At 42.8% G+C, this 13,283-nt stretch overlaps 1 protein-coding gene across 1 annotated transcript in view; it reads right to left on the bottom strand.

The window, feature by feature from the left end:
* Window positions 1–11,885, bottom strand: part of ROR1 (receptor tyrosine kinase like orphan receptor 1) — a 466,977-nt gene extending 455,092 nt beyond the window's left edge. The window contains exons 1-4 of the mRNA XM_053214186.1: window positions 10,718–11,885; window positions 7,953–8,025; window positions 4,570–4,654; window positions 3,551–3,693 (exon numbers count right to left, since the gene is read on the bottom strand). The gene's annotated coding sequence lies outside the window, so the exon portion shown is untranslated. The remainder of the gene's footprint in view (window positions 1–3,550; window positions 3,694–4,569; window positions 4,655–7,952; window positions 8,026–10,717) is intronic.
* Window positions 11,886–13,283: the final 1,398 nt, after the last annotated feature.

Raw genomic sequence — 13,283 nt, 5'->3', positions numbered from 1 at the left:
CCGTGACTTCTAGCCCTTTGAGGTTTTTTTTTTTTTTCTTTAGTTTATTTATTTATTTTAAGGTGGGGACAGAGAGAGAAGGAGAGAGAGAATCCCAGGCAGGCTTCTTGCTGTCAGCACAGAGCCTGACATGAGACTTGATCTCACAAACCATGAGATCATTACCTGATCCAAAATTAAGAGTCAGACACTTAACTGAGCCACACAAGTGTCCTAGTCCTTTGAGGTCTTAAAGCCTCTTGGGATCTAGCCACCATGTAAAGAAATTTCAGTTGGACTAGATGGGAGATCCCATGGAGAGAAAGAGAAGCCCAGTCAGCCCCAGATGTTCCAGCCACCTCAGTGTAGCACCAGGCACGGGAATGAAACTACCTTGGTTACATAGCCCACGCCAGGTTCCTAGCTAAATGCAACCACATGAGTGACTCCGTCAGTATGACATGCACCAGAAGAATTTTCCAGTAGAACCCAGCCAATCCACGGAATCATGAGAAATAATACAATGTTGTGGGTTGGACCACAATTTGGGGTATTCTGTTACATAGCAGTAGATAACGCATATGACACAATTATTTTACTGGCTGATTTTCCTAATTTCCACTTTAGACCATCAAGTCACCTCTTGCATAACATATTCCCTGACCCTTCTCCACCCAGATGGAAATTGCAATTCTCTCTTTTGTGTCCCTTCTGACTCTTCAGCTGTCTCCTCTCCTGGACTGTGGATTGCTGGAGGCCACCGTCTGGATTTCATTCATATGTGTACCACCAGCTGGCATAGTGAGTGGTAAGAGCTCAATAAGTGTTTGATGAATGAACCCAATAAATAAGTTTACCATTGCACTGTGTCTTCCCTCTGCTTGCACTACTGCCTCCCCTCCCCCGTGCACTGGCAAGTCTCCCTCACTTCACCAAATCTCTTATCAGCAAGGACTTCCTCTACCGCCATATTCAAAATAGCAACTTCCTCTATCCCTCTATAGCCTTTTATCACTTTTATTTTCCTTGATAACCTGTATAACTCTCTGAGAGCTTATATACCTATTTCCGGCATGTCTCTCCCCATTAAACTGTAAGCTCATGATGTCAGAGACTTGTTTTATTCACTGCCATGCCCCAGTACCAAGAACAACACTTGACATCTAGTAGGTGTTCAATAAATATCGTTGGATGAATAAATAACTTAATATATGTATCATAACAAGATCTACAAATTTTGGTAGTTTTCTCACTTTGAATTTGGGCTGTCCTGTATTTCATCTTTGAGCCTTTGTGGTAGGCATGGTTAGCACACACCAATATCCAGTTCTCTCTTCCTGCCTGGGCCTATAGAAGACTAGTCATCCCAACAATTTTGCAGTTAGATGTGGCCATGTGAGTAGATCTGGCCACAGGAAGTGAGCGGAAGTGACAGCTAGCACTTCCAGGCTGAAGCACAGCTGAGAGAATGTGTTTTCTCCGCAAGCTCTCACCCTGCCTTATGTTGAGATGATGGGGACACCAAATCAAAGGAGTGTGGGATTGTGGAGACACTGTATGGAGAACAGCCGCCCTGGAGAGTCGCCCATAACCACAGGGGACTTTTCATGAGTCAGAAATAAACTCGTGTTAAGTCACTGAGATTTTAGAGTGGGCTGTTAGTACAACAGCCTAGCCCAACCTGATCCAAAAGAGCCTATTTGGTTCAAATTCCTTTAAATCTGAGAAATAGATGAGGCGCATGTGTGGGAAGGAGGGAAGGAATGAGGTGTTTCCATCACCCAACTACTAATCTACAATTTCAAAGCACAGAAGTGCAGACACTCAGAGAAGTGTCTGCTCTGAGCCAGGCACGATGCCAGATCCTAAGCGAGGCACTGAGGAAACAGGGATGGATGTGACCCTATCCTTCTCCTCACAGAGCTCACAGACCAGTAAGAGAGACAGGCATGTTACTAAACTATGATGGAATATTGCATGGGTATAGTTCTACTATGTACAAAATGCTCAGAGCACACGGAGGGTGGGACAATTCTTTCTGCCCGTTTCCGTATTAAGGTCACTCTGGGCTCAGCTGAACAGGCACTGTTCCTAGAATACTCACAGGAGCCAGACCAGGTCAGACTATGTCTGGCAGTTAAAGTGGGCAAACAAGAAAAGGGGGCAAAGTTTTCCTTCCTTCCTTATCATCCCTGCTGTTGTCTCCTGCATTCTGGCTCTCCTTTCCCAATGTGGAAGGCCTCCCCTGGCTCTGCATGTCTTCCCTGAGGCTGTCCCCTAAAATCAAAGCTCTAAGCTGCTGTACTAGTCAGGATTCTCCAGAGAAACAGGGTGATTGATTGATTGATTGTAAGGAATTGGCTCACGTAGTTATGGAGGCTGAGAAGTCCCAAAATCTATAATCACAAAGTCAGAAACCCAGGAGAACCAGTGTTGTAGTTCTAGTCCAAGTTCACAGGCTTGAGAATCAAGACAGGCAACAGTGTAACTTCTGGCCTGAAAACCTGCAGTCTCAAGACCCAAGAAGAGCCAATGTTTCAGTTCAAGTCCCAGGGCAGCAGTCAAGCAGGAGTTCCATCTTACTCAGCTTTTTTTGTTCTATTCAGACCTTCAATCCATTGCATGAGGCCCACCCACATAAGAGAGTGCAATCTGCTTTACTCAGTCTATTGATTCAAATGTTAATCTTATCCAAAAAGAGCCTCACGGGCAAATCCAAAAAATATTTGACCAAATGTCTGGGCACCCCATGGCCAGTCAAGCTGACACATAAAATTAGCCATCGCAGCTGGTGACAATTGTCCTGCCTGCTTTCCCATTGATTCACGGTCAGTTCACCTTAGGAAGCAAAAAGGAGAGGAAGAGAATCCAATAAAACATTGCACAATGACAATGAAAATAAATCTCATTCATTTAGTGGCTATGGATAGCCAGGCATGTTAGACACATGCTCTCTAATCTTTGTAACAACTCTGCAACATGGGAAGAATGAGCCTTATTCTCTAGAAGGAACTTCAAGGTCAGAGAGGTTGAGTACCTGGCCCAAAGTCGCACTACCAATAAGTCATTGTATCTGCTAGTGGCTCTTAGAAGTCTGTACAGCACAGGCTTCTATCTCCTGCCCTGTGATCCCTGCCCAAGATCCTGACTTTCACATCTGTTCTGCCTGCTCTGGAGCCCTATGGTTATAGTTTCCTTCCTATGTATGTGCAATAGTGAAGTAAAAAATCCCAGCTACCAGCCACTTAATAAAAGGATGTGGTCATGTCAGCATGAAGACAGCAGGGCAGTAGATCAGTCGATTGCAAGAGTTTCAGGAACTCATATTCCCTGACTTCTCCCAGCAACCTCACCTTGCTACTTCTGCAAAGTCATTAAGGGAACAGCTTCTGGCCCGGAAGGTGCCTTCCAAGGGCACCCATGGGAAGACAATTCAGAAGCTGGTGCTCTGATGACAAGGGTCTTCTGTATCTGTTGCCCTTGAGCCTGGAGACCTCTATCATTTCTGCCTAGGTTAGTTTTATAGACTCTTGAGGAACCATGAGGCTGCCACTTTAAAACAGCTCCTTACCCTTTATTCACTGGTCACTTCAAGTATGTGATCCAATTGCTTCTCCAATCGGAAACAATTAAGGAGGAGGTAGTGAAGTCAGCCAGCTGGAGTGCAGGTGCAGATGGCCTCAGGAAAAGTCAGAAGGACTGTTGTCACTGTACCTTTGGGTGCACGACGAGAGGACAATGAGTCAAAACATAAGCATAAGCCAATGTCTTCACCCATTCTGGCTGCTGTAACAGAAAACTGCATAGTGGATGGTTTATAACAACAAAAGCTTATTTCTCAGAGTTCTGGAGACTGGAAAGTCCAAGATCGAGGTTCTGGTGGATTCGGTGTCTGTTGGGCCCATTTCCTGGTTCACAAACAGCTGTCTTCTTGCTATAACCTGACATGGCTAGAGGGGAAGAGAGGGCTCTCTGAGACCTCTCTTTTAAGGATACTATTCCCAGTTCACGAGGGCTCTGCCAAAGGCCCAACTTCCAAATATCACCACATTGGGAATTAGGTTTTAACATATAGTTTTAGGGGGCACAAATATTCAGTCAATAGCAGGCAAGGAGCACAAGATCTTTAGGAACAAAACATTTTTAATGTTCATCTTCTGCTGAGAAACTGTTAGCCCAAGAACCAGGACATTTCCTTGGTTACAAAATTAAACTGTGAGGGTAAAGGGCAAGATAAACATGCCATTCTAAGAGTTTCTGAGGACAAACCCAGCGACTGTGTGTGTGTGTGTGTGTGTGTGTGTGTGTGTGTCTTTAAAATAGTTCTTACTGGGGCACCTGAGTGGCTCAGTCGGTTGAGCGGCCGACTTCGGCTCAGGTCATGATCTCACGGTCCGTGAGTTTGAGCCCCACGTCGGGCTCTGTACTGACAGCTCAGAGCCTGGAGCCTGTTTCAGATTCTGTGTCTCCCTCTCTCTGACCCTCCCCCGTTCGTGCTCTGTCTCTCTCTGTCTCAAAAATAAATCGTTAAAAAAATTTTTTTTAAATAAATAAATAAATAAATAAATAAAATAATAAAATAGTTCTTACCTACAATTGCAGTTGGGCCAAGACCAGAACGCTTACTCTAAAATCCACACAAACACCATGCATCCTCCATTTCATCCAACGTCACCTGTACAAGAGGCACGTTTAGTATAAGAAAACACTTATTCTTCCCATCTGAAATACAAGCTCTTGGGATTTCACAGGGACCGTTTGAGGAAAATCTATAACCAGTGATTTTTCAGTCTTTGTTTTGGACTCCAAACAAATAAAAAAAATAAATATTGGTGTTTCTACTAGCAACAATAACTCATTATGGCATAGACATAGGGTTTTACTGCAGGATGGGAGGGTGGGGTGAAGAGAGGGCATGTGTGAACTAAACAAGCCCCTCAAATGATTTGGATGCACAATGGAGAGATAATTAGCGTGGACTTCTACATGACACAGATCCTAATAGGGGACTGCCTAGTCCAGCTTCGTAGACCAGACAGATCTCACTTTATTTCTCCTTTGTCTAATTTAAATTTAAACAAATATTTATTAATAAGACAATTAAAAATAAACTTGAATCTCTTTGGATCACTCTCTGTTTTCTTTTTATCTTTTCTAGAAAATTGAACCAGCCAGGAGCTGCATTTGCAGGAGGACATGGACTTTGGAATCAGAGAGATCCAGGCTTGAATTCTAGTTCCTCTCGACGCAGGGCACTAAATCCCTTGAACCTCAGTTTCCTCATCCTTGGACCCAGATAATCCTATCACCTTTTAGCATTTGAAGTGTCTTTTATGCAACAGACACTCACTAAATTTTTTCTGGTCCGCTGCTTCTCACTGTAGGTTACCTCCCAAGTACATTTCTAAGAATTGGCCTATTGTATATATTTGTCATTTTTAATAGCTCTAGAGTATTCCATTGTGATAATGTCAAAATTTTCCCTGCCATTTCTCCAGTGGCATTTGGATTGTTTCTATTTTCCTTTCTTATGAATTGTACTGCTATGAACATCTTTAGACAGATTACTTTTTTCTCCTTATTTCCGTGAAATAAATTTCCAGCAGTAGAATTACTGGATCAAAGAGTAGGAACAGCTTTGTAGCCCTTGTTATTTATTGCCAGATGAATTTTCATTTTCTTTTTTTTTTTATTTTCTTAAAAAAAATTTTTTTTTCAACATTTATTTATTTTTGGGAAAGAGAGAGACAGAGCATGAACGGGGGAGGGGCAGAGAGAGAGGGAGACACAGAATCAGAAACAGGCTCCAGGCTCTGAGCCATCAGCCCAGAGCCTGACGCGGAGCTCGAACTCACGGACCGCGAGATCGTGACCTGGCTGAAGTCGGACGCTTAACCGACTGCGCCACCCAGGCGCCCCTGAATTTTCATTTTCTAAGAAACTGTCATCTGAGAGAGCCCAGCATATGTGGTAGATATTACGAACGGTTTCCATCTGTCACTGCTGTTCCTGTCACAAGACGTACTGGAGAAAGCATTCCCAGACTCTCAAATCCCATGAAGGGCACTAAGTGGTAGGAAATGTGGAGTAAATAGAGAAGAAATATAAAGACCTGGAATGTGTACAGATGCAGGGCTGGGAGAGTGAAGGTTGATCAAGTTCTCTGCATTTAGGGATTAGGATATGACAAGACCAAGTACTTTTGTCTGAACATAAAGGATGCTGGGGGACAATTCTTCAAATAAGTTCATGTTTACTCTTTTTATTCTATATACATTTATGAGCACTTACCTAACTTAACTCACCACCGGCATTTATGTGGTGTCAGAACCTGCCCACCCCACCCCCACCCCCGCCGCCCCTACTCACTTTAAAGTTTGAGAAAGGTGAGAGGTGCAAGTCTGGCCCTGCTTACCAAGGGCTTCTTTCTACTAAGATACTGGAAGAGAAGAGACTTGCTTAAGAAGCTAAGGAAACCCCATTAAGGGTATGAGTAGAGCCTAAAATCAGAGGCAAAGAATAAAACTGAGGTACAGAACACAAACAAGAGCTTCCCTGGGATAAGCAAATAAAAGAGAAGCAAGAGTGTCGGGGACATATTTGGAATAAAGGAGGAATCTGGATAGGAGTAGGGGTGGAGACAGGGGTAAGACAATAGTAAACCAAGGCAATTTCTTAAAGCTTTTTAATAGTGCTATTCAAATCTCAAATATCTTTGCCAATGTTGTTTCCTGCTTGATCTATCTATAACCAAGAAAGCTATATTAAAATAGTGAAGGATTTGTTAATAACTCTTTGTAGATCTAACAAAGACTTTACATATTTTGAAGCTATGCTCTTAGATAAATGGGTTTTCAACTATCTTCCTGATAAATTGAACTTCATAGTATCATGCTAAGTGATTATCTTTTTAAAGTTTTCCCCTCAAAGTCTATTTTAATTTGCATCAATTTCACTGACCCTGCTTTCCCTTGGTTAATATTTTTCCTGTTATATTTTTTTCTAGCCTCTGACTTTAAAACTTGTCTGTGTTCATACATTATAATTGAGTCTTTTATGGAAAGCATGTGCTAAATTTTGGTTTTATATAGCCTGAGAGTCTTTGTGTTTTAACAAGAGAGTTTAATCCATTTACATTTATTTGGATTACTGATTGATTTGCATTTATTTCTACTCTCTTATTTCTATTTGTCTTTTTTTTTCTATTTGTCTTTTCTATTCATACCACTTTTACTGTCTTATGCCCACTCTTCTTACCTTCTTTGGATTGATTGCATTTTTTTCTTTTATCCATTCCTATTCTTTTCACCAAAGTTAAATAGTTCCATTACCTTTTTCTCAAAAAATACCATGTGCTTAGAATGCCTTAAATCTGATCACCCACTTCTCCACACTTACACACTATTTTTGTCCATATTATAGTTCTATTCTCTTTGCCCCAAACAGACATTAGACATTATCATTATTTTGGAAATTAAATGTTGGTTTTGTCTACAAATCTACCAAAATCTTTACTCACCCTTATCTTTCTTCAAAAACATCAATTGCTTCCAACCACACCCATCCAATTCCATTCTCTTCATGGGTGTTTTCTCCTTATTACCCAAACACCTGACCCATCACTGTATGGAAGTACACTTGTATACCTTCTCAGTTTACCATGGGGAAAATTTTAACAATCACACTGCCTCCTTTTGCCAGGAAACCATGAGCTTTATCTACCATGAGTGATGGCATTCTTATTGCCAGCAATCAGCTCAAAAGTTTCATGTTAACATTTGCATTCTTGGACATTCCAGGAACTGTCTGCTGTGGGTCAGATTTCCTGGAAAGCAGACTCTGATATGGATATTAACATTTAATAAACTTACTGGGGGAATAATCTCAGAATAAACACAATGAAGGGCATGAAAAAGCAGAATTAAACTGAGGGAGAAGTTAGGGTATTGAAACACTCACAGTAAAGTTCTCACCTAATCCTGGATGGAGCTCTGGAGCTTGGATGGGTCTTCAGTCTCTCAGGACCCCTCAGAAAGGGGGTGTGACCTTGGACGAGAGCAATGTTCACATAAGTTTCAAGTCAAAGAGAAGGAGAGCAATGGAGCGACAGCTTGAGGATGTGGTATGGTCAGGAAGAGATTTCTTTATTTTTTTTTAAGTTTATTTATTTACTTCTGAAAGAGAGAGAGTGCGAGCAGGGCAGGGGCAGAGAGAAAGGGGAACAGAAGACCTGAAGTGGGCTCTGTGCTGACAGCAGAGAGCCTGATGTGGGGCTTGCACTCACAAACCATGAGATCATGACCTGAGCCAAGGTCAGATGCTTAACCGACTGAGCCACCTAGGCACTCCAGGGAAAGATTTCTTTAAATGAAAGGAATGTTAGCACTTTTTAGGTTAAAGGTAAGGAACTAGAGGAAATGGGGTTTTCCAACCATCAGGAGGCCTGGCAGTGGGAGGGAGGCCCTTTGCTGAGACACTATGGCACTGTGAGAGAAGCAGCCTTGAAAACTCTGGACCACTAGGGAAAATAACTCTGTGTATGAGTGCAGATGTGCATGTTTGAGAGTTACTCATTAAACAATTGTGAGAATGGAGAGGTATGCCTGAACCTCACACAGATGGGGAGATCTTGAAGGGAACCAGACCTAGAAAAGAATCTATGCTTTCAGGAAATATACAATTTAAAAAACCTGTTGAACTTACTGAATCACTATTTCCCAAACTTCTATGACCACAGAACTTTTCATTTTTCTGGAATATCTGTTGATGTGTCTCATAGCATTCCTCAAAACATAGTTTGGGAAATAATGGGCCAAGTAACAACCTCAAGACTTTACTCAGTCTTCCAATGATCAATTCATAAACCAGGACATAAATTGAATGAAATAGAAGGCTGATTTAAAAAAAACACAACTTTTTTATTAACGGTGTTTCAATTTGGAAAACATTTACAGAGTGTCTATTATGTACTAGAAACTGCTCTGCGCCCTAAGGACATGGAGATGACAAAGGCAAGAAGGGCCTTCCTTCCACGAGCTGGCAGCCTGTAGGGGGTCTCAGGTGGTCTCTAAATAAATGTTACACTGAGCAGCAGACCCCTTGATAGGAAGACAGACCCTGGGTGACCAGCACAGAGTGACCTTGCGTGTTCAGACATCGCCTGGACACCTCCCCTTTGTGACGATGGCTCTGAGGAAGGAGAAAGGCACAAACCAGGCCTTGGTGAGGTGAGTTCTGGAGAGTCTGCAGAGTGCAGGGGGAGGCCAGGAGTTGGGGCAAGGGTCCACCCAGACTGATACTGTCATTATCTGCTCACATAATCCCAGCCCAGGCCGGGTTTCTTAATCTCCTGGAGCTTCTGTCTCATTTGCAAAATGACGATAGTAATAATTCATCCTCACAAGGTCTCCATGAGGATCAAACAGGAGAAAAGGGATGTGAAAAAATTACGTAAACGGTAAAGCACTCCACAAAGAGGGATCTTATGACTTACTTATTCCTTCACAAAGTGCATTTCAAAGAAAGCTAAACAACTCCCCCAAACTTTCCACTCTCAGGGCTATTTTTATTTTGTGATTTTCCAAGCCTCAAAATGAAATTGAAAAAAAAAAAACCCAAAACCTTCCGCGGCTGCTTTTTATATGGTAGTTTATAAGAGTCAGGATGAAATAGAAATCATGATAGCACAAGGCCCCAAGTTTACATTCTCAGAGGGAGGCCGAGGGCTGGGAGCGCTGATGACTTTAGAGAGGGCAGCTGAAATCACTAACGCCAGCCCCGCTCTAACCAGCCTGTGTAGTTTTAAGTGGTCTAATCAGCCCTGCTTTTCACAAACACAAATAAATAAAAATTGACATTACATTGGGCAACAATATGGCATGCCCTGTGCAATTAGAACCAGCTGAGTTTATGCACCCCATGGTTTACAGAGAAGGCAGCCATGCACTGCGCTCTGGGGACAGATGTCTATGTGGCTTCTTAACACACATGTTCCAGAGCAGTGGTTCCCAATCCCTCGGGGGGATGCAGACTTCCTTCAAATGGCTCTGGGGATCCATATGTTGCAACAGTCATGTCAATAGACTAGCTAAATATTGGCTCCCACATATACGTGGGCAAAATTTTCAAGCGTGCATGCATCTACTACAGGCTTGGTTCTTCAGGTATTTTCTCAATTAACTTATACTAAAATCACAAGACTGTGACATGGGGATGAAGTCTTATGTTAACAAAGGGTTGTCATGCTCAAAAAGGTTGGATCCCATTGCTTTAATGTGACAAAAGCCCCAGAATTTATTAAAATCAAATTTGAGAATGCTGTGATACATGGAAACAAGGAACAACACGGGTCGGAGAAAGGACAGGTACCAAAATTTGTTCTGGAAGTTCCAAAGCCTGGACCTGCTCTTGGAGTCAAGATTCTTCTGCACTATTATTCCTTTTAGGCCATATCTGGTCCTCTAGCCTTGCCTTCCTCCAGAGGGAGTTCCCAACTGCAGTGAGAGTGGTCTCCCTAAAATGCATATCTGAATGTGACACTCCCCAGCTCCAGAAACTCCTTACTACCCTGGGCACAGATGGCTCACAAGGCTCTGGCCAAGACCTGCCCCACTACCCTGCCTCTCAGACCTCATTGTCCCTTCACACTCTCCACTTAGCCACTCAGCCCCCCTATTGATATACCCCCACCTCACCTTCTTCATTTATACGCATTTATACCCTCAGCCCCCCTCCTCACCTTTGCCTGAATAACTTCTACTCTCCCAATTTCACATCTCAGTTTGGAAGGTTTGCCAGAAGCTTCCCCCTCAAAGCAGGTGTGCAAAAAGGAAACTTCATTTAGAAAGGAGTCAGGAGGCCAGCAGGAGTAAGCACTCACAGCCTCCCATTCCTTGTCATTTGCAGACCCAACAGGAAGAAACCATCTGGGTGAGGTTACCACTTTAGTATCCCAGTAGGAGGAAGAAAATTTTTCCTCCTCCCCCCTTCAACAGCCCAGCCAATAAGAGCCTGTCACAGCTTAGCCAATGAAAAACCACTGTGCTTCAAACTCCCAGTTTACTCCAATGGACTTTTTGTTTATAACAACCAACCTTCCCCTCTTCCTCTATAAAAGAGCCATCCTCTCCTTTGTTCTGTGGATTTGCCTATGGTTGTGTCATAGCTTGCATTGTATATTGTACATTATATTGTAATTCTCAGTTATTCCCAAATAAACCCTTTTTTGCTGATAAATAACTGGCAATTTTATTTTTTTAAGGTTAACAGGTCTGTGTTAGTTCGCCCTCCTATAGATATAGCTTCCTGTACCTGTGTCCTGGGAGCATGAAATGAGCCTGATTCCTTAACCATTTCTCCATTACCAGACCTTAAACTTCATGAGGTTGGGGTCTGAGCTTTGTTCCCTAGTGTAGCAGAAGGTCAATAAATAGTTACTGAATAAATGTGTTTCAGCACTTAGCCCCATCACATCACCCCACATAGTCAACCACCTACTCCACAAGCCCAGAGGTCCTGGGCACAGGTACTAGTTCTTGTTGAAGAACAGAGTAAAGGCTCTCAGAAGGTTTTGACATTGGTTACAAGCTCTTTGAAAAAGAGATGCTCTAGTTGGGGGGAAAAGTTGACTTAGTGGAAAAGACTGAAAAAGAGACCACTACAGCTCGCTCTCTCTCTCTCTCTCTCTCTCTCTCTCTCTCCTGAGTCACTCACTGATTGAAAAACTACTGATATTCTCTCTTGAAGTCCTAAGATGCTACTAAAAATGAAAGTTTCCAGTTTACCCAACAAGAGAGGGGCAGAGCTCAAATAAGAACCCAGGTCTCCCAACGCCAAGTTGCTTCCTTTTTGCAGAATGCCACGGTGCTTCAGCCTGTGTGCACACTTCCCTGGAGAAATTGTACCAGCTCCCAGAAGTAGCATATGTGCCCTTCAGCCGGAGACTGCCTGGGTAAATACGTATTGCTCCTTGACTTGCAAAGCAAATATTTACCCAAAACCCACATAGCGTGGAGCATAAATTCCTGACAGCCCTGGGCAGTTTCTAACTCACTTATCGTTTATTTTTAATTTGTTTTTTAGTGTGTATATTTTCTGCATTAGACCTGGAATAAACAAGAGTTCAGAGTAGAAGGCTAGGGGAACTGAAAAGTGGTTTTTACTAAAAAACCCTAGTCCGTGCCTATTACCTCTAAATTCCAGTTTCTGACAAGTCCATGAGTGAAATCAATCAAGTTTAAGTGGAGTCAATGCTCCATGTAAGGGTGGTCTTGAAGGCAATGCGACATGCTGAAGAATTGAGACACGAGTAGTTCAGCACATGCATCAGATTGAGACTCGGGATATCTGGGTTCTGGTCCTGCTCTGTCTCTAACTACTTGGTGACACAGAGCATGTCACTTAACCTCTCTGAACTTCAGTTTCTTCAACTGTATAATGTGACTAACGATGTTCTACCTAATTGACTGTGTTCTCAAAAGACTGGATTGAAGGTGAAGTTTAATATGTATCCACCAAGTATTTATCAATGGCCTACGAGGAGCTTGGCAGTTCTAGGAACTGAGAAGACAACAGCAAACAAAATGAAATTCTGTCTTCAAGGAGCTTTCACTCAGTGTGGGGCAGACAGATGATAAACATAACCTAAGGAATAGGTCTGATGCTAAGCTCTAAGAGGAAAAATCATCATGATAAGGAAACAGAGGATGATGGGGTGGGGTGCCATTTTATAAAGGTGGTCAGTAAGAGGCTCTCTGATAAGGCAAGTCCTGAAGGAAGTGAGGGAAGAGAATCTCAGGCAGGAGGAAGAGTGAGAACAAGGATCCAGTGTCAATGCTTGGAGTGTTCAAGTAGGAAGACAAAGGTTGCTAGAGCAGAGTGAGAGAGTGGAAAGGGATAGCAGATGGGGTCAAGGGGAAAGGTTGGGGCTCCCCAAATTTAATATATATAAGCATCCCTGGGGGCACTGGGAAAGGTTGTGTAAGATTCCCCCCCCTCCGCCTTTGTAATAAACAGTGGCCCAGAATCTTGCATGTGCAAAGGATTCCCTAGACCACAATCAACACCATCCCAGCCTGACTCAGAAAGTAAAGCACTTCCTAGTCACTAATGAACATGTTCCTAGTCACACTACCTCAGCTCATGTAAATTACATGGTATAAATTTTAGCCCTTCTTTAGATACGGACGCTGTGTCTTAGAATCTGCAGTTCATCTGCAGAACTTGACATTAATTTGGACATTGTTAGATATAGGCACGAGGGACTGAACCACTTCTGCCTTTTTTTATGAGGCAGGCTCTGGTTC

The sequence above is a fragment of the Acinonyx jubatus genome, chromosome C1, assembly GCF_027475565.1.
Source record: "Acinonyx jubatus isolate Ajub_Pintada_27869175 chromosome C1, VMU_Ajub_asm_v1.0, whole genome shotgun sequence".
In the NCBI taxonomy this organism is placed as follows: domain Eukaryota; kingdom Metazoa; phylum Chordata; class Mammalia; order Carnivora; family Felidae; genus Acinonyx; species Acinonyx jubatus.
Note: the sequence above shows the minus strand (reverse complement) of the source record. Positions and strands in the feature narration are given on the sequence as shown.